Below are 20,293 nucleotides of genomic sequence, written 5' to 3' on the forward strand. Positions count from 1 at the left end.
CTACAGAATTGTGTGGAAGAGAGAGTAAATACAATGTAAACTATAATCCATGCTTAGTGGCAATGATCCAGAATGTGTTTATCAATTGCAATGAATGTACCATACCAATGAAGGATGTGTTAATGTGGAAAAATGTGGGAAGTGTGGAGAGTGGGGCATATGGTAGTCCACTGTATTTTTTATCTAACATTTATATAACCTAAATATCTTTAACAAAAATAGGTGTAACATGGTGGCATTTTCAGGATGTTAGAATTGTCCTGAATGATGTTTCAGTGATGGATACAGGCCATTATCTTGTCATAACTTATAAAAATGTGTAGGAGAGAGTGTAAACTACAATGCACACTCAGTAGCAATGTTCCAATATGTGTTCATCAATTTTAACAAATGTACTTCACTAATGAAGGATGTTGTTAATGTGAGAGGGGTAGGGCATATGGGAATCCCCTACACTTTTTCTGTAACATTTATATAATCTAAGTATCTTATGAGAAATAAAATTTAATAAAAAGAAAGAGTTGAATTTTTCTCTCCTATGAGGTTCTTCTAGTACAGGGGTTCTTAACCTTTTTTGTTCCTTGGAAATATTTGCCAGTCAGGTGAAAACCATGGACCTCTTACTAAGTCCACACTATATTGTGTATTATTTAATAAATATATCATACCCACACCAACACATTCTCACAAGTATTGTTTTTTTGAAATTCAATTTGTAAAGAATCCCTGCTCTAGTACAGAAAATATAGAATGTTTCACAAATTTGTGTGTCATTATTGCACAGAAATCATGCTAATCTTCTCTGTATCATTCCAATTTTAGTATATGTGCTATTGAAGTGAGCACTGTCCTTGGCATTTGACTGTTTGAATACTATATGTCTAGGAGGTGTTCTCTTCTAGTTTATCCTATTTGGGGTTCACTGGACTTCTTGAATATGTGTATTCATATTTTTCATTAAATTTGGGAAGTTTTTTGCTATTGTTTCTTTGAATATTCTTTGGCTCCTTTCTCTCTTTCTAGGATTCCCATAATGCATATACTGGCATACTTGATGGTGTCCACCGGTTTCTCAGGCTCTTTTCACTTTTTTTCATGCTTTTTTCCCACTGCTCCTCTGCTAGAATCATTTCAATTGCCTTGCTTTTGAATTTACTGGTTCTTACTTATGCCAGCTTTAGTCTTCTGTTGAAACCTTCTAGGATATTTTTCACTTCAGTTATTGTTGTCTTCAATTCCAAGATTTCTATTTGGGTCCTTTTTTAAAATTTCTCTCTCTCTTTTGAGATTCTCAGATTTTTATTCATTTTTTTTCAACATGCTTTAGTTCTTTCTTTGTTTTTACTTAATATTGAGGATCATTTTAAAAAATCTTTGTTCACTATGTCCAAAGTCTTGTCTTCTTTGTTAATGGTTTCTGGATTTTTATCTTGCTCCTTTGGGTGGGCCATCATTTCCTATTTTTTGTTTGTCTTGTACTCTTTTGTTGCACACTGTTTACTTTAACTATGTAAGAGTTAACTTAGGATTCCATCCCTGAACTCTGTTTTCCTCAAGTTTGTATCCAGCTAATGATATAACAGAAATTTTCTTGAGTGCCAGGAGTGAACACAAACAAAAAACATCTTTCACAGTCTCTGAAAATTGGCTTAGCATTAATTGGTACTCTACTTCAGAGTTTATCCTTCCTATTAAGAAGATATGCCCAAGGCAAATGTGGATTACAGGGTATGCCCCATCTTTCTGAGACTGTCTTGCCCTGAGCTGTGCTTTCTGCTTTTTCCTGGCCTTAGGAATTCTCCCACTTACAGGAATTGAATACCATCTTTAATCTCTTTGAAATAGACTCTCTCCTCCTCTTGGGTGCTCTATTATACAATTAAAGCCCCTAATTCTTTGCCACACACTGCTTTGACTTAGTTGTTTCTTATACTGCTTTAACTGTTTGCAAGCTGCTTCTCCTTGAAAGCAGGTTCTGTGAGGGTAAGACAGAGAGGTTTCATATTTCAGTTTTTCAGGCTGCCACCTGATAGATTGGCACCAGTATTTAGGCATCTCAGTATCTGTTTAAGGGTTTCTCTGTCCTTCCAGCACAGGATGAGAGACTTCCAAAGAAGAGAACCCTGGAGCATCTTATACCATCATCCTTTTGGACTGCTATCTACCCTGGGTTTTTCAGTACATAGATGCTTTGTTTTCTCCATTTCCCATTGCTTATTTTTGCCTCATCTTTTCTTCTTTGCAGTATTTCTTGAACTTATTCATAAACTCTAGCATCAGGAAGCATTTAAGTTATTTTTCCTCCAGTTCCTTTTTCCATTTGTAAATACACAGGCATTTTGTTCATCAACAAAGTACTCTCTATCCATTTTTATATGTTATTATTAAGGTTTTGTACCATTGTGGTACCATTCTTCTTTCCAGTTCCTTTTCTGTTTTCAAACTACATTATAGAATGATGATTTTATCAGTGAAAGTGCCTTTCCCCTTTTAGCTTTCTTTTGTTATTTATACAGTTTTTATATGCTCCTGCATTTGCAAAAACTAGTTCTAACCTTTGATTTCTACATTTTCTCTAGAAAGATCATTTTAAGAACAAACAATTGAAGTCAAACAACTGTTTAGTTGAGCTATCAGTGTTGTTAGGTTGGTATTTTCCATTTGACTTATAATAAGTTCCTTTTAAAAATAGCTTTCTATTTGATGAATTCTAATGGGTATAGGAATCCATACTTCCATTTCTCTTTCTGTACCTCATAAATATTTTGTTGATACATAATACAGCATAAAACCATTCAAAGTGTACAATCAGTGGTATTTGGTGAGATCACATATTTGTGCATTCATCACTTCAATAATTCTTAGAGCACTTTCATTGTTCCAATGATAATAATAATAAAAACAAACACAACTCATCACCTCTCAATATCTCTATGCTTCCCCTGCTGTACATTGCTACTATTCTGTTTTTTTCTCTGTAGTACATTTGTACTTAAAACTTTTTAAAAAGTATTATATATGCAATATCACCTATATTTGTGTTTTACATGAGGTTTTAATATCTTATACAGTCCCATGTTACAGTTTTTTTTTTTTTTTTTTTTTTTTTTTTTTTTAAAGATTTATTTATTTTTATTTAATTTCCCCCCCCCCCCCCCGGTTGTCTGTTCTTGGTGTCTGTTTTGCTGCGTCTTGTTTCTTTGTCCGCTTCTGTTGTCAGCGGCTTTGTCCACTTCTGTTGTCGTCAGCGGCACGGGAAGTGTGGGCGGCGCCATTCCTGGGCAGGCTGCACTTTCTTTTCACGCTGGGCGGCTTTCCTCACGGGCGCACTCCTTGCGCGTGGGGCTCCCCCACGCGGGGGACACCCTTGCGTGGCACGGCACTCCTTGCGCGCATCAGCACTGCGCATGGCCAGCTCCACACGGGTCAAGGAGGCCCGGGGTTTGAACCGCGGACCTCCCATATGGTAGACGGACGCCCTAACCACTGGGCCAAAGTCCGTTTCCCATGTTACAGTTTTTAACTTTCCTTTTAGTAATATACATGACCTTAGACTTTATCTTTCAACCACTGTTATACCTATATAACTCTGTCACTTAAAAACACCGTGATGTGCTTTAATCATTTCTATTCATTTCCAAAGATTTACAAAACAACCTTCTTTAACCAATCATGCACAGATTAACCCTCAGCATTCCATTCTCCTCACTTCTTCTATTTTCTGTTGATCTATATGCTGATTATTAACTCCATAAGTTTACACAATATGCTTAATTCATAATGGTGCAATCATGCAGTATTTGTCCTTTTGTGCCTGGCTTTCTTCATGCAACATGACCTCCAGGTTCATCCATGTTCTCATATGCTTCATGACCTCATTTCTTCTTACTGCTGCATAATATTACACTGTGTGTATGCACCACCATTTGTTTATCCATTCTTCAGTTGATGGACACCTGAGTTGTGTCCAAATTGGGCAATTGTGAATACTGTTGCTATGAACATCAGTGTGCAGATGTTTGTTCATTTCTCTGCTTTCCATTCTTCTGGGTATATACCCTGAAGATAATGATATTACTGGGTATTAATACTGGGTATTGCAGTATATAATGGTATTGCTGGGTCATGTGGCAAGTCTATATTTAACATCCTTAGGCACTGCCAAACAGTCCTCCACTGTGACTGTACCATTCTACTTTCCCACCAACAGTGAATAAAATGTTCCTATCTCTCCACATCCTGTCCAACATTTCAGTGTTCTGACTTTTTAATAGTGTAGCCAGTCTGATAGGTAGGAAATGATATCTCCTTGTAATTTTTATTTGTACTTCCCTAATCACTAGGGATGTTGAACAATTTTTTTCATGTGTTTCTTTACCATTTGTATTTCTTCTTTGGACAATTGTCTTTCAAATCTTTTGCCCATTTGCTAATCAGGTAGTTTGTCTTTTTATTGTTGTGTTGTATGATCGCTTTGTATAACATGGATATTAAATGCTTATGGATATCTGATTGCCAAATATTTTCTCCCATTGTGTTGACTGCCTTTTCACCCTTTGACAAAGCCATTTGAGGTGCGAAAGTGTCGAATTTTGAGGAGGTCCCATTTATCTATTTTTTTCTTTTGTTGTTCGTGTTTTGGGTGTAAGGTTTAAGAAACTACTGCCTACCACAATATCTTGAAGATGTTTTCCTACATTTTCTTCTAGGAATTTTATGGTTGTCACATTTGTATTTAGGTCCTTAATCCCTTTTGAGTTAATTTTTGTTTAAGGTGTGAGATAGGGGTCCTCTTTCTTTCTTTTGGATATGGTTATCTAGTTCTCCCAGTACCATTTGTTGAATAGACTGTTCTGGCCCAGCTAGGTGGGTTTGACCATCTTGTCAAAAAAATCACTCAGCTGTAGATATGAAAGTCAATTTCTGAGTTGTTGATTTAGTTCCCTTGGTCAATATGTCTGTCTTTATGCCAGTACCATGCTGTTTTATCACTGTAGCTAAGTAATATACTTTAAAATTTGGAAGTGAGACTCCTCAAACTTTATTCTTCTATTAAGTTCTTTTTGATTATTTGGGGCCCCTTTCCCTTCCAAATAAATTTGATAACTGGTTTTCCCTTTCTGAAAAAAGAACGGCTGTTGGGATTTTTATTGTGATTGTGTTGAATCTGTAAATCAGTTTGTATAGAATTAACATATTAACGATATTTGACCTTCCAATCCATGAACATGGAATGTCCTTCCATTTATTAAATCTTCAGTTTCTTTTAGCAATGTTTTGTAGTTTTCTGAATACAGGTCCTTTATTCTTTGGTTAAGTTTATTGCTAAATATTTGATTGTTTTAGTTGCTATTATAAATGGATTCTTTTCCTGATTTCCTCCTTAGATTGTACATCAGTAGTGCATAGAAACACTATTGTTTTTTTGTGTATTAATCTTGTATCTCACCACTTTGCTGAAATTGCCTATTAGTTCCAGTAGCTTTGTTGTGGATTTTTCAGAAGATTCTAGATATAAGCTCATATCATCAGGGAGTAGTGAAAGTTTTACTTCTTCCTTTCTTATTTGGGTGGATTTTATTTCTTTATTTTGCAAAATTGCTCTAGCTAGAACCTCTAGGATAATATTGAATAGCAATGGTAACAGTGGACATCCTTATCTTGTTCCTGATCTCAATGGGAAAGTTTTCAGTCTTTCACCAGTTAGTATAATGCTAGCAGTAGGTTTTTCTTATATGCACTTTACCATTTTTCATATATGCACTTTAGGAGTTTTGCCAGATACAAAATTCTTGGCTGGAAGTTTTTTCTTTCAGTACTTTAAATACATCATACTACTCTCTTCTCACCTCCTTTTTGCTGATGAGAGGATGGCATTCTTAATCTTGTTGATTTTACCTTGTATATGATACTTTGCTTTTCTCTTGCTGCTTTCAGAATCCTCTCTCTATCTCTGATAGGTCATTCCAAATAGTAGGTGTCTCAGGGTAGCTCTATTCACATTTATTCTGTTTGGGGTGCATTGTCCTTCTTGAATATTGATATTTATGTTTTTTATAAGAGTTGGGAAGTTTTTGATCATTATATCCTCAGATATTCTTTCTGCCCCTTTTCCATTCTATTCTCCATCTGGGACATTAATAATGCAAATATTGTGTGTTTCATGTTGTCATTCAATTCCCTGAGACCCTGTTCCATTTTTCCCCATTTTCTTCTCTTTCTGTTCTCCTGTCTTTTCCAGTTCAGATGTTCTTTCTTTGAAATCACTAATTCTGTACTTGAGCAATTCAAATCTGCTGTTATGTGCCTCTATTGTATTTTCAATCTTACCCATTGTTCCTTCTTAATATCCTTTATGTCTTTAGTCATGCTTTCTTTAAATTCTTTGAATTTATTTAGGAGAGTTGTGTGATTATTACTGGTTGTTTTAAATTCCATATCTCTTCAAGGTATTTGGTTTGTTCCTTTGGCTGGACCATCTTTTCCTGTTTCCTAGTATGCTTCATATTTTTTGCTGATATCTAGGCATCTGAATATGTTGGCAAATTTACTCTCATCACCAATTTATCTCTCCTACCTATTGTTTTTTTTTTCCACAGCTCTTCTTTGATATTTGTTTCAACTTATTCTAAGTCTTTAAAATTGGCCAGCTTAAGTTATCAAAATTGGGCCAGGGACTTACTAATGTGGCAAAGATTTTCACCCAGTGGCTAGGATACAGAGAGAACCAAAAAGAGATTTTTGTCCATACAGTTTCCAGACTGACTAGCAGATGGCACTTATTCACATACCTTTCCATGGAGGTATTTCAGTCTCAGCTTTCCTATGTTCCCATGTTGAATCTCCAGAATGGAGATTCAAAGAGGGCTCTGCTGGCTGAATTCACAGAAGAAAAGTCCCCCAACTCCCCCTCCCTTTTCCCTCAAAACTACTGAAGTTAGGAAGATGTCTGTTCTTCTCTCAGCTGCAGCGAGCCAGGGGTTTTACCCAGCTTAATATCTTGGAGCCTTCCTGGTTGCCATGGAGGCTTGGTAAGTCACATTTGTTGTTTTGGATTCTTTGTCTCTCTGTTCCTTACCCTCCTGGGAGTTGTGTAGCACTGTCTTGGTCTGCTGACCCCTAAAAGCAGGTCCCTTGGACAGCTTTTGACTCTTTCTCCATTGTTTTTGTGAGAGCACAGAGCCCTTCCTATTAGTCTGATACCATCTTCCCACATTCCTCTTCCTCATAAATATTTTAATTACTGATGATATATTTTGGCCTGTAGTTTTCAACCAAATAAGTATAGCTAACACTACAATTATATTAATCTGATGTGAATCTAGAAGTGTATAATAAGCCCCCAAGTCTGAGAAGTGGGAAAAATGTCCTAGAACCCGAGTATGTGAATCTGGTGGGATTTCTGAAGGTAAAATCAATGAAAGTTCAGGGGCAACCTGTGACTGTGGCCCCCAGGAATTTCTCACTGTCATGCTAGTCTATGCTGAACCTCCAGCAAATGTTAAAGATGCCATTTAAGTAATCCTACCAGTTTATGGTTCCAGTGGCTTCTGTACTAGGTAAACAGATTTTGGCTCTGATTCTCTGTTCTCTGGGTTGAATTGTATGCCCCCCAAAGTATGTTATAATCTTAATCTCAAATAACTCAACGTGATTTTACTTAGAAATAAATTAGACAAGTTAAATAAGGAATTTAGACAAGTTAAAATGAGGTCATATTACAGTAGGCTGGACCCTTAATCCTTTATGATTGGCATACTTTTAAGAAAGAGAGAGGAGACACAGGAAAATATACAGAGAGAAGACGACAATGTGAAGATGGAGGTAGTAGGGATTTAATTATGTCCCAAACCAAGGAATGCCAAGGATTACCAGACACAGCCAGAAGCCAGAAGAGTAGCATGGAATATTTTCTTCCCTACAGACTTAAAAGGGAGGGTGGCGCATGACACTACCGTTTTGAATTTCTAGACTTAAAAACCTTGAGAAAATAAATATCCCCCATTGTTTTAAGCCATCCAGTTTTAATACTTCCTTACAGAAACCGTAGGAAACCAGGACTCTATGTATGCACCTGTCTCCCATATTTCAATATGGCAATTTGCCCTGCAACCTCAATTATTTTATGGGTCCAAGAAATGTCATTGATTTTCAGTTCAGCTTTTTTCTTGTTGTAAGCATGGGAGTGAAAAATTCCAAGTTCTTTAGATGTCAGAGCTGAAACCAGACAGCTAGAATAGTTGTCAGCCAATGGTGCTGGAATAACTGGGCAAATAAAGAAGGAACCTCAATCCATGCCTTGCAACAATTTTAAAAACTATCTCAAAATAGATTATGGATCTCATTATAAAACCTAAAGTTATAATAAAAATTCTAGAAGAAAGTATAGGGGAAAATCTTTGTGACCTTGGATAAAGCAAAGCTTTCTTAGACATGGCACCAAAATCATGATCCATAAAATAGAAACCTGATAAATTTGACTTCATCAAAATTTAAAATTCTCTCTCTGTGTAAGACAAGGTTCAGAAAATGTAAAGAGAAGCCACGAAATGAGAGAAAATATTTGTAAATCACATGTTTCATAAAGGACTTATATCTAGAATATATAAATAACTCTCGGAGTATAAGAAATGAGTAATCCAATTTAAAAATGAGCAAATGGCTTGAATATACACTTCACCAAGAAGAGTATGGATGGCAAATAAGCATGTGCAATAATTCTAAATATCATTAGTCATCAGGAAGTGCAAATTAAATTCACAATGAGATACCACTACACACCTATTAAAATTACTAAACTACAAAATCAAAACTGAGTACCAAGTAATAGTGAGGATGGGAAGTAACTGTATTTCTCATACATTGTTGGTGGGAATGCAGAATATTTCAGTTACAGTGGAAAACAGTTTGGTAATTTCTTATAAAGTTAAACATACATTTACCATAAGACCCATCATTCCCACTCTCAGGTAATTTATTCAAGACAAATCAAAATTTAAATTCACACAAAAATCCATACACTAATGTTCGTAGCAGCTTTATTTGTAAGAGTCCCAAACTGGAAACAACCCAAATGTCCTTCAGCTGGTAAATGGAGAAACTGGTACATCTATAAAATGGAATAATACTCTTGTGACAAAATACAGTGAATTCTTGATACATCCAATGACATGGATAATTGGATGAATCTTAAAAATTTTAATTATGTTGACTGAAAGAAACCTGTCTCAAAAAGGCTATATACTGAATGAATTCACTTGTGTGACGTTGTTTAAAAGGCAAAATCATGGGACAGAAACCCCATTATGATTTTCAGGCAATGGGAGTAAAGGGAGTTTGCCTACAAAGGAACACAAGGAGACTATTTTGGGTGATGGTTCTATTTTATTTATTGATTTTGGTGAAGGCTACACAAGTCCATGCCTTTGTCAGAATTTATAGAATAGCTTTTAGAACCGTGCACTAAAAATGGTGAATTTTATTACATATGTAAATTATACATCAATAACAGTAACTGAAAAAGAAGTCAAGGGAAACAGACTTGGCCCGATGGATAGGGTGTCCGCCTACCATATGGGAGGTCCACGGTTCAAACCCCGGGCCTCCTTGACTCATGTGGAGCTGGTTCATGCACAGTGCTGATGAGCACAAGGAGTGCTGTGCCACACTGGGGTTTCTCCTGCATAGCGGAGCCCCATGCGTAAGGAGTGTGCCCTGTAAGGAGAGCTGCTCAGCTCGAAAGAAAGTGCAGCCTGCCCAAGAATGGTGCCACACACACGGAGAGCTGACACAGCAAGATGACGCAACAAAAAGAAACACAGATTCCTGGTGCTGCTGATAAGGATAAAAGTGGTCACAGAAGAACACACAGCATATGGACACAGAGAGCAGACAATGGGGGGTTGGGAGGGGAGAAGGAAATTAAAAAAAAGTCAATAGACAAGCTATAAAATTTAAAAAATCAAGAATTAGCAAAAAATGTTAGCATAAAATCCATATCATATCCTACTTCTAATCTTAATTTTCTAATTATTATCCTAAGGGGAAAATATTTGATAAATGTAAATCATGGAGGATTTTTCTGTAATGCCAGAAATCGTCATATTTGAAGAGAGAATATTTGCTAAATAAGTTAATATAGCAGTATGTGAGGCTCTTTTTGTATTTATTGATGAGATTTTCAATAAATAACTTTTAGTGTATATCATCCACTGAATTGTTCCATTATCTGAATAACATTGGCTTCACATGGTCCTCAAAGTTTATAATTTCAAATGAACCATGAAACCAGATATGCTATATTCTGTATGCTCAACCTCTACCATTTTGAGAATGTACATGCATTTCTTTTGATTTTACTATCTTATCCATCAAGCATAACCTTAGTGGTTCACCTGTAGAATCTTTTCAGTCACAGATATGACTCAGGTATCTGGGTATTAAATGCTCTTTGGAAAGACCCTGTAGAAAGTGGTTGGGCTTTTTCATTTAGTTCTTCAACTTTGAAAGTTGGTGAATCCTGCTCTAGTGAAAAATACATGTGTTTTTGTACTAGTTAAGGATTAAAGCAAGTTGGATGCTCCACTTCCTGTGATTTGGTGACATTTCATGACTTGCATAAAACTCTATCTCCTACTCACATTCTAATCTAATAATTCAGTCTGGTCTTCAGTGGTTTGCTCATTGAACAATTCTTCATCTATAGGTTTAGATATGGATAAAAGTCATTATTTATATAATATTCTTGGCCAGTTATCATGACTTTCCTGCCATTAGGGGTGATACTAGCAGTAAACAAGCTATAGTACTTTACTGGCATTACTGAGTATTTACAACCCTGGTTTCACACATGTGAAGACATGTCATATTCCAGAGGCTGAGGCTTCAGCCAAGGCCAGACAACCCTTCTGAAATAAGATCTCCAGAGGCTGGATACAGAAGAATGAAAAACTAAGGAAAGACATGGAAAGCAGAAAGCACCTTTGATTTTGTGTTTATAAGAGGCCTTCAAGCTTGTTTTGTGATCCTATCTGCCTAACAAATAAGACACTTTGATTTGTCATCAGTTATAGTGCATTCCTCTTTTTGTTTCTCTTTGAATTAAGCTGTTCTTTAAGCAATTATAGAGTTCTTTAATGTGAAAGAGCAGCAATTGTCTTAGTTTTCCAGAGCTGCTAATGAAAAATACATCAAATTGGTTGGCTTAAAAACAAGACTTTACGACTCACAGTTTGGGAGACTAGAAGTCTAAAATCAAGGTGTTGGCAAGGCCATGCTTTCTCCGAAGCCTGTAACATTTTGCTGGTGGCTTCTTGGCAATCCTCCATCACCGGATGATCTGTCTTCTGCTTCCTCCTGTGGCTTCTAGTACCCTGAATTGGAATTTCCTCTGCTTAGAAAGACTTCAGTCCTATGGGATTGGGGCACATTGTGATTCAATTTGGTGTCATCTTAATAAGGTCTTTAAAGATTCTACTTGTAAATGGATTCACACCCACAGGACTGTGGATTAGGACCTGAACATATCTTATGGGTTACGCAATTTAATCTTCAACAGTAACTAATACATATTTTTCAACTTTTCTTTCATTTCAATACAATAAAAATGATGAAAAGGATGAACTTAAACCCTCACAAGGTTGTTCTGTAATAGAATAGTTTGCATTGTTCTGATCATTATATCTGTTCTCCTATCTCATTTTATAGTATATTTCAACCTTGGTCCTTGACTAAAGGGTTTTTATAAAAACATGTAAGAAAACTAATCTAGGAAAGCTCACATGCTAAATGTGAAAATATCAACCAATCATCTGCTGCCCCTGCTTTAGTAGTCATTTTCCAAGCAATGTGCTGAGTATTATTTTGCTGTTTAATTTTCTTTTGCTTTATTTATTCTCATATGTAGTACACATTATTTTCTCTATTTACTCTCTTTGCATATAGTTTTTAGAAATCACACAGTTGCTTTATTCATTTTTCTTTACCCAGAACAATTAGTTGTTTAAAAAATATTTCCTCTATTTTCTCATTATGTATGTTGTTAGTAGCTCTATGTGTTTCTTTTTTTCTTTTTTTTCCTTTCATACAGTTTGAACTCTGCAGGAGAAACTGAACCCTCCATGTGGTGACATTGTAACTTCATAGACAAGAATTATTACTCTATTTTAGATCAAAACTGAGAGCTCAGGCAAGCTATTCTCAGAAACAAGGCATAAACAGAATCTTACACTGTTTCAGGTCTGGCCTTCAGGCAGCCAGGAAGTCACTGAAAGTCATTCAACTGAAATAGAATCCTCTCTGGGGAGTCACTGCTCCTAATATTCAATTAGGTCATCCTGGGTATTGACCCTGCAAAGGGGATCTTTGTATTTCTTCTGTGTAAAACATAAAAAGTACATGAACGCTGGTCTACTTGAGAAATCTGATGTTTTTAAACAAAGACTGAAATGGATCTTTAGTCTACTAGAGAGTAAGGACTCCTCCTCCCCCTCATTGTTTTGCACTTGCTGGCTGCTCTCCATGTCCGTTTGTAGTGTGCTCATCTTTTTTTTTTTTTAAGAAGGCACCGGGAGCTGAACCTGGGACTTCATGGGACCTCATTTGTGGTAAGTGGGCACCCAACTGCTTGAGTCACATCCACTCTCCCAATTTTTAATTTGGTATGGCATCTAGTCCACTGTATTCTGAGCATTCTCTAAGGACCAGATTAAACACTGAATACTTCCTGAATTCACATCTATTTCTTCCCTTTGGATTATTGGACTCCTCATTCACATTAACTTCACAGAAATCTGCCATGGGTCTTTATTCCCCAGTTTACATGGCATGCTCTCCTACCAAGACAGTCTTAATGGAAACTTCCTTTGATCATGAAGAAGCAGCAGCACCTACCTCAAAAGATGATACGACTGAAATGATCAAAGCGGGACATGGATTAGTGGAACAGGTTTTGTAACCATCCTTTTGGGAACACAATGGCTCCATGGAGATGCTCTAAGAGGGTAAATGCGAAGTATTTTCCACCTGTTAAGATTTATTTATTTATTTATTTAGGAGGTACCAAAGATTGAACCAAGGACCTTGTACATGGGAAGTAGGCACTCAACCACTGAGCTACATCTGCTCCCTAGTGACAGCTGTTTTTTTCCTTTTTTGTTTGTTTTTAGGAGGGAAGTGAACCTGAGATTTAGTACGTGGGAAGCAGGTGCTCAGCCACTTGAGCTACATCTGCTTTCCTGCCTATTAAGATTTTAACTGTCCAAGGAACTCATTCATCATGTTATCATTTTATATAATGATATATAATATATTAAATATATTATTTTATATAAGATATCATTTATCATTTTATATAATGGGAATCTGTGAAAAATACTGTTTGAAAAGTAATTTACTGCTGTGAATGTTTCAAACCACTAGGGTATGAGAGAGGGTAGGATGTCATCAGAGTACTTGTGTCAACCATTCCCTTTCCATTACCAGCTAAATGACTTCAGTCAAGTTCCTTCAGCTCTTTTTTTTTTTTTAATGAATGAATATACCTTTTCTTTTTTTTTTTCAAATTCTACTCTATTCATTTTTTAAAAAATGTTACATTCAAAAAGATATGAGGTCCCCATTCATCCCCACCACCCACCGCACCACTCCCCCTACAGTAACACTCTCTCCCATCATCATGACACATCCATTGCATCTGGTGAGTACATCTCTGGGCATTGCTGCACCCCATGACCTGTGGTCCACTGTAGGGTGGCACCGTGTGGGAGCATGGCGACAGCAAGGGTCGGCTTGTCTCCAGGCGCCGGTGCGAGACGGACCCGGGTGGCGGGAACGGGCTTTAAGGCCCTCCGCTTGGGGTTCGGTCGTACTGCCTGCCCCTCTGCCCAGCTGCACCCGCTTCCCCCTCGGTGGCCTAACACCGCCTCTCCCCCGAGGGCCACCTCCGCGCCATGACAGCCCCGCCTCGCTGCCCCCGAGAACCCTGGCTACCCCGTCTTCTGCCCGCAACCAGTGATGCACCCCTGCACGAACCTATCAGCCGTCTGCCGCCCCCCAGCCATGCCCCCTGCCCCTCCCCCATCTTCGCCCTATATTAACCGCTGTACTTCCTGAATAAATCAGACTTGCGCACAGATCCTGGTCTCCTCGGTAGTCTTCTTCCTACCGCGCGTCCTCCGCACCTTGCCGGCCCCGGAGCGCCTTCTCGGAAGGCCCCTCCGTGTGTTGCAGCCCTCTGCCCGAGCCCACACTGCCCCTGCAGCGGCCCTCTGGGCGAGCCCACACTGCGACAGTCCACACCATAGCCCACACTCTCCAGCGTTCCATCCAGTGGGCCATGGGAGGACATACAATGTCCGGCAATTGTCCCTGCAGCGCCACCCAGAACAACTCCAAGTCCCAAAAATGCCTCGACATCTCATCTCTTCCTCCCATTCCCCACACCCAGCAGCCTCCATGGCCACTTTTTCCACACCAAGGCCATATTTTCACGATTATTAACCACAATAGTTCATGAATAGAATATCATTAAGTCCACTCTGATCCTTACTGTATTCCTCCTTCCTGTGGAGCTTGGCTTGGTTGTGTCCATTCCACATCTGTGTCAACAGGGGGTTTAGATTCCACATGGATACTGGCTGCAATTCTCCTGCTTTCAGTCGTAGGCACTCTAGGCTCCATGGTGTGGTGGTTGACATTCTTCAACTCCATGTTAGCTGAGTGGGGTAAGTCCAATAAATCAGAGGGTAGGAGCAGAAGTCTATTGAGGCTTAGGGACTGGCTATCATATTGTCAGTCCAGAGATTCAAATCCCCTAGATATATCTTAAACCCCAGCACCAACTACAATTCCAGTAAAGTAGCATGAAAGGCTTGTGAAAAGAGATCACATCTGAGTCCAGCTCCATCACGCAGAAACACCAGTTCCAAAGAAGGGCCAACTGACATGGCAGTGAACTCCATCTGCCATGACCATAGAACCTGTGGGTCTTTTTAGCCCTCAAAAGGACCAATATCTGGGGTTGTATCTACTTTATCTGTCTCTGAGACTCTGTTCAGGTGTGCATAAGGGCCATCCTTCTGACAACCTCCAGACTCTTTTTTAGAGACTCATAGCCATATAAACTCATTTGTCCTTTCCATTTCCCCCTTACTTTAGGTCAAACAGCATTTTTAACTCCTGTTATTATATGTAGACAGGGATATTCTGCTGGTCCACGTTGAACCTTCAATTCAAGGTCATTTTCTAGTTATGTCATCAGCTGGTACTTGGTAGTGATCCCTTGGTGCCAGGAAGGCTCATCCCCGGGTGTCATGTCCCATGCTGGGGGGAAGGCATTGCATTTACATGCTGAGTTTGGCTTCGAGACTGGCCACATTTGAGTAACATAGAGGCTGTCAGGAGGGAACTCTTAGGCACAGTGCTGCTCTAGGCCTTGTTCTTATTTCAGGTGTATAGACTCACAAGCATAGTCATTAGTATCAGGGGCTCACTGTTAGACCCTCATTCCTTCCTGGTCCTTGCTGTTGCACCTGGGGGACTGCCACTGCTCCCCTAGGGACCATGACAGAGCCCCCCCCTGGCCAGGAACCCAGTACCCCCCCAGCTGTTGTTTTTAATTGTTTTCACTATGAGTATATCCAAACATTTCCATGCACCCTGGGCACATGCCCTGTATAACTCTCTGTCAAACATATGTCCCCTGTCAATAACATCCCATACCAGTATTCCTCCACTGCCATTGTTGAACCACTCTGTGATCCAAAACTTCCTGAAAAGGGAAGCCCAATATAATGCCAGGTTCCCTTACTAGTAAAATGGAATATAGCGATCAGTTTAAAGGTTAGATATAGAATACATATTGATTTGGAAAAATTCTACATTCTATCTTTTTCTTTTCTTTTTTCTTAATTATTGAGCTTCTCTTCACAAGAGCCCTAGATCACAGTAATTCATATATACAATATACAGTACTCCCACATATCCATTTTAAAACCTTTTCCCTTCCACAGCGATAAACTTTTAACTTATCCATATCATAATTACTGAAACTGATGTACAGATATTGAGACAATAGCTTTCAAACAAGGTAACATTTGTGTTTACATTGTGGTTTATACTTTAGGCTATACAGTTTTCTAAATTTTTTAGCTATCCTATGTTTTACATTATGGTTTACATTATTAGTCTGTCATCCCCTATATGTTTTTGGTGTAATATTACGTGTTTTATATCTATCTTGTGTACTCTTGTGAAACACTTCTTTTGCCCTCACATTTACTTTGGTTCCATCTATTCAATATCTATTTCCCCCTCCCCTTGGGGCCCACAGTGACAGTCGATCTTCATTTCTTGGGGAACCATGTTCAGAGATACTTGCAACAGTGTTGAGGGCTTGACTTGCTCAACTGCCCTAATGCCCTGGGAGCCACCCTTTCTCTTGAGAGATACAGTTCCCTCTATTTGATGACATTAGTCCTCCCCAGGATGTGGGTCTACCTTCACTCTCATTATATGGGTCTCTGCCCAATGGTATAACCCACTCTGGCAAAATGAGCATTCAGATATTCCCTAGGAGTCTGTCCTGCATCAGATTATCCTCTTTGAGTATCTTAAACAGGTAACTTTCCTAATTATATTTTGAAAAGGTTTTCTCAGCATTTTACTCTCAACCAACACCTTACAATCTCCTATGTTCGTGTGTTGCCCTACCCTCTCCCCAATTTCTTGGGCAATATTACCCATCTGCCCATCCCTAGCCCCCCTCAAACCCACAAAGCCCCACCCAAAGGTAACCCTATGCCCCCATTTTATCTCTTCCTTGTGCACATACTTACCTCCAGCTTATCATAAATTTCACCCATTTAGATGTCAGCTTACATCCTTCCTCTACCCCCTGATTTCCTATAAGCCTATCTTCCAGTCTCTAGCTCTCTGAGGCAGCTTGGTTTACCTATTTCATATCATTGAAGTCATGTAGTATTTGTCCTTCAATGCCTAGGTTGCTTCACTCAACATAAAGTTCTCAAGATTCATCCGTGTTATCACTTGTGTTTGTAGTTTATTTGTTCTTAAAGCCGAGTAGTATTCCATTGTATGTATATACCACATTTTATTGATCCACTCATCTGTTGATAGGCATTTGGGTTGATTCCAACTTTTGGCGATAGTGAACAATGCTGCTATGAACATTGGTGTGCATATATCGGTTTGTGTCCTTGTTTTCAGTTCTGCTGGGTATATACCCAGCAGTGGTATTGCTGGGTCATATGGCAAATCTATGGTTAGTTTTTTGAGAAACCACCAAACTGTCCTCCAGAATGGTTGGATCATTCTGCATTCCCACCAGCAGTGGATGAGTGTTCCCATTTCTTCACATCTTCTCCAGCATTTGTATTCTTCTGTTTTTTTCATAGCTGCCAATCTTATGGGAGTAAGATGGTATCTCATTGTAGTTTTGATTTGCATTTCCCTGATAGCTAGAGATTTGGAGCATTTTTTCATGTGCTTTTTTGCCATTTGTATTTCTTCTTTGGAGAAGTGTCTGTTTAAGTCTTTTTCCCATTTTTTAAATGGGTTGTTTATCTTTTTATTTTCAAGATATAGGTGTTCTTTATATATGCAAGTTATAAGCCTCTTATCAGATATATGGTTGCCAAATATTTTCTCCCATTGTGTGGGTTCCCTTTTCACTTTCTTGACAAACTCCTTTCAGGTGCAGAAGGCTTTAATTTTGAGGAAGTCCCATTTACCTATTTGTTCTTTTGCTGCTCGTGCTTTTGGTGTGATGTTCATGAAGCCATTTCCTATTACAAGGTCTTGTAGATGTTTCCCTACACTGCTTTCCAAGGTCTTTATGGTCTTGGTTTTTATATTTAGGTCTTTGATCCATCTTCAGTTGATCTTTGTATAAGGTGTGAGATGGTAATCCTCTTTCATTCTTCTACACATAGATATCCAGTTCTCCAGGCACCATTTGTTGAATAGGCCATTCTCTCCCAGTTGAGAGGGCTTGGTGGCTTTATTGAATATTATATGGCTATATATATGAGGTTCTATATCAGAACTTTCAATTCGATTCCATTGGTCTGTGTGTCTCTCCTTATGCCAATACCATGCTGTTTTCACTATTGTAGCTTTGTAGTATGTTTTGAAGTCAGGTAGTGTGATTTCTCCAATTTCGTTTTTCTTTTTCAATATGTCTTTGGCTATTCGGGGCCTCTTTCCTTTCCAAATAAATTTCATAGTTAGGTTTTCTAGTTCCTTAAAGAAGGCTGTGTTGATTTTTATTGGGATTGCATTGAATGTGTAGATCAGCTTTGGTAGGACAGACATCTTAATAATATTTAGTCTTCCTATCCATGAACAGGGAATATTCTTCCATTTATTTAGGTCTTCTTTGATTTCCTTGAACAGTCTTGTATAGTTCTCGGTGTATAAGTTTTTTACATCTTTAGTTAAATTTATTCCTAAATGTTTGATTTTTTAATTTACTATTGTAAATGGTATTTGTTTCTTGATTTCCTCCTGATCTTGCTCATTATTGGTGTACAGAAATGCTACTGATTTTTGCACATTGATCTTATAACCTGCGACTTTACTAAACTCATTTATGAGTTCTAGAAGCCTTGTTGTAGACCTCTCAGGGTTTTTTATGTATAGGATCATGTCATCTGCAAATAATGAAATTTTGACTTCTTCCTTTCCAATTTGAATGCCTTTTATATCTGGTTTTTGCTTTAGTGCTTGAGCAAGTACTTCTAAGACAATGTTAAATAGAAGGGGAGAGAGTGGGCATCCTTGTCTTGTTCCTGCTTTTAGAGGTAAGGATTTTAGGATTTCTCCATTGTAAATGATGTTGGCTGTAGGTTTTTCATATATACTCTTTATCATGTTCAAAAAATTTCCTTGTATTCTGATCTTTGGAGTGTTTTTATCAAGAAAGGGTGCTGTATTTTGTCAAATGCTTTTTCTGCATCTATAGATATAATCATGTGATTTTTTTCATTCAATCTGTTTATATGGTGTATTACAATGATTGATTTTCTTACATTGAACCATCCTTGCACACCTTGAATGAGTCCCACTTGGTCGTGGTGTATAATTCATTTAATGTGTTGTTGAATACGATTAGCAAGTATTTTGTTAAGTAGTTTTGCATCTAGGTTCATTAGAGAAATTGGTCTGTAATTTTCCTTTCTTGTGGTGTCTTTGTTTGGCTTTGGTACTAGGGTAATGTTGGCATCATAGGATGAGTTAGGCAATGTTCCTTCTGTTTCGATTTTTTGGAAGAGTTTCAGCAGGATTGGTGTCAGTTCTTTCTGGAATGTTTTGTAGAATTCACCTGTGAAGCCGTCTGGCCCTGGGCTCTTCTTTGTTGGGAGGTTTTTAATGACTGATTCTATCTCTTTACTTGTGATTGGTTTTTTGAGATCATCAATTTCTTCTTTCATGAATATGGGCTGCTTATTTGTTTCTAGGAATTTGTCCATTTCCTCTGAATTGTCATTTTTGTTGGAATATAGTTTTTCAAAGTATCCTCTTATGATAGTCTTTATTTCTGTGGGATTAGTGGTGATATCTCCTTTCTCGTTTCTTATTTTATGTATTTGCATCTTCTCTCTTTTTTTCTTTGTTAGTCTCGCTAAAGGTTTGTCAATTTTATTGATCTTCTCAAAAAACCAACTCTTGGTCTTGTTTATCTTTTCAAGTGCTTTCTTCTTTTCTATTTCATTTAGTTCTGCTCTTATCTTTGTTATTTCCTTCCTTCTTCTTCCTGTTGGATTACTTTGTTTTTTTTTTCTAATTCCTCCAAATGTGCAGTTCTTCAATTTTTGCTCTCTCTTCTTTTTTGATGTATGAATTTATGCCTATAAATTTCCCTCTCAGTACTGCTTTTGCTGCGTCCCATAAATTTTGGTATGTTGTGTTATCATTATCATTTGTTTCAAGGTAGTCCTTGATTTCTTTTGAGATTTCCACTTTGACCCACTGTTTTTCTAAGAGTGTGCTGTTTAATTTCCATATCTTGGTGTGAAATCTGGGCCTCTGGCCCTTGCAGATTTCCAGCTTCACTCCACTGTGGTCAGAGATATTATTTTGTATGATTTCAATCTTTCTGAATTCATTAAGCCTTTTTTTGTGGCCTAGCATATGGTCTATTTTGGAGGATGATCCATGTGCACTTGAGAAAAATGTATATCCTGCTGTGTTTGGGTGTAATGATCTGTATATGTCTATTAGATCCAGCTCCTCTAATATACTGTTCAAATGTTTTGTTTCTTTAGTGATTCTC

The 20,293-nt window shown here is 37.9% G+C and overlaps 1 non-coding gene across 1 annotated transcript; it reads right to left on the reverse strand.

Moving 5' to 3' along the window:
- Nucleotides 1–739: 739 nt before the first annotated feature.
- On the reverse strand, nt 740–846 carry LOC111765534 (U6 spliceosomal RNA). Its single transcript, XR_009188134.1, has one exon. It is a non-coding gene; the product is annotated as a U6 spliceosomal RNA (small nuclear RNA).
- Between the last annotated feature and the right edge of the window lie 19,447 nt (nt 847–20,293).

This window comes from Dasypus novemcinctus, chromosome 11 (assembly GCF_030445035.2).
Source record: "Dasypus novemcinctus isolate mDasNov1 chromosome 11, mDasNov1.1.hap2, whole genome shotgun sequence".
Taxonomy (NCBI): domain Eukaryota; kingdom Metazoa; phylum Chordata; class Mammalia; order Cingulata; family Dasypodidae; genus Dasypus; species Dasypus novemcinctus.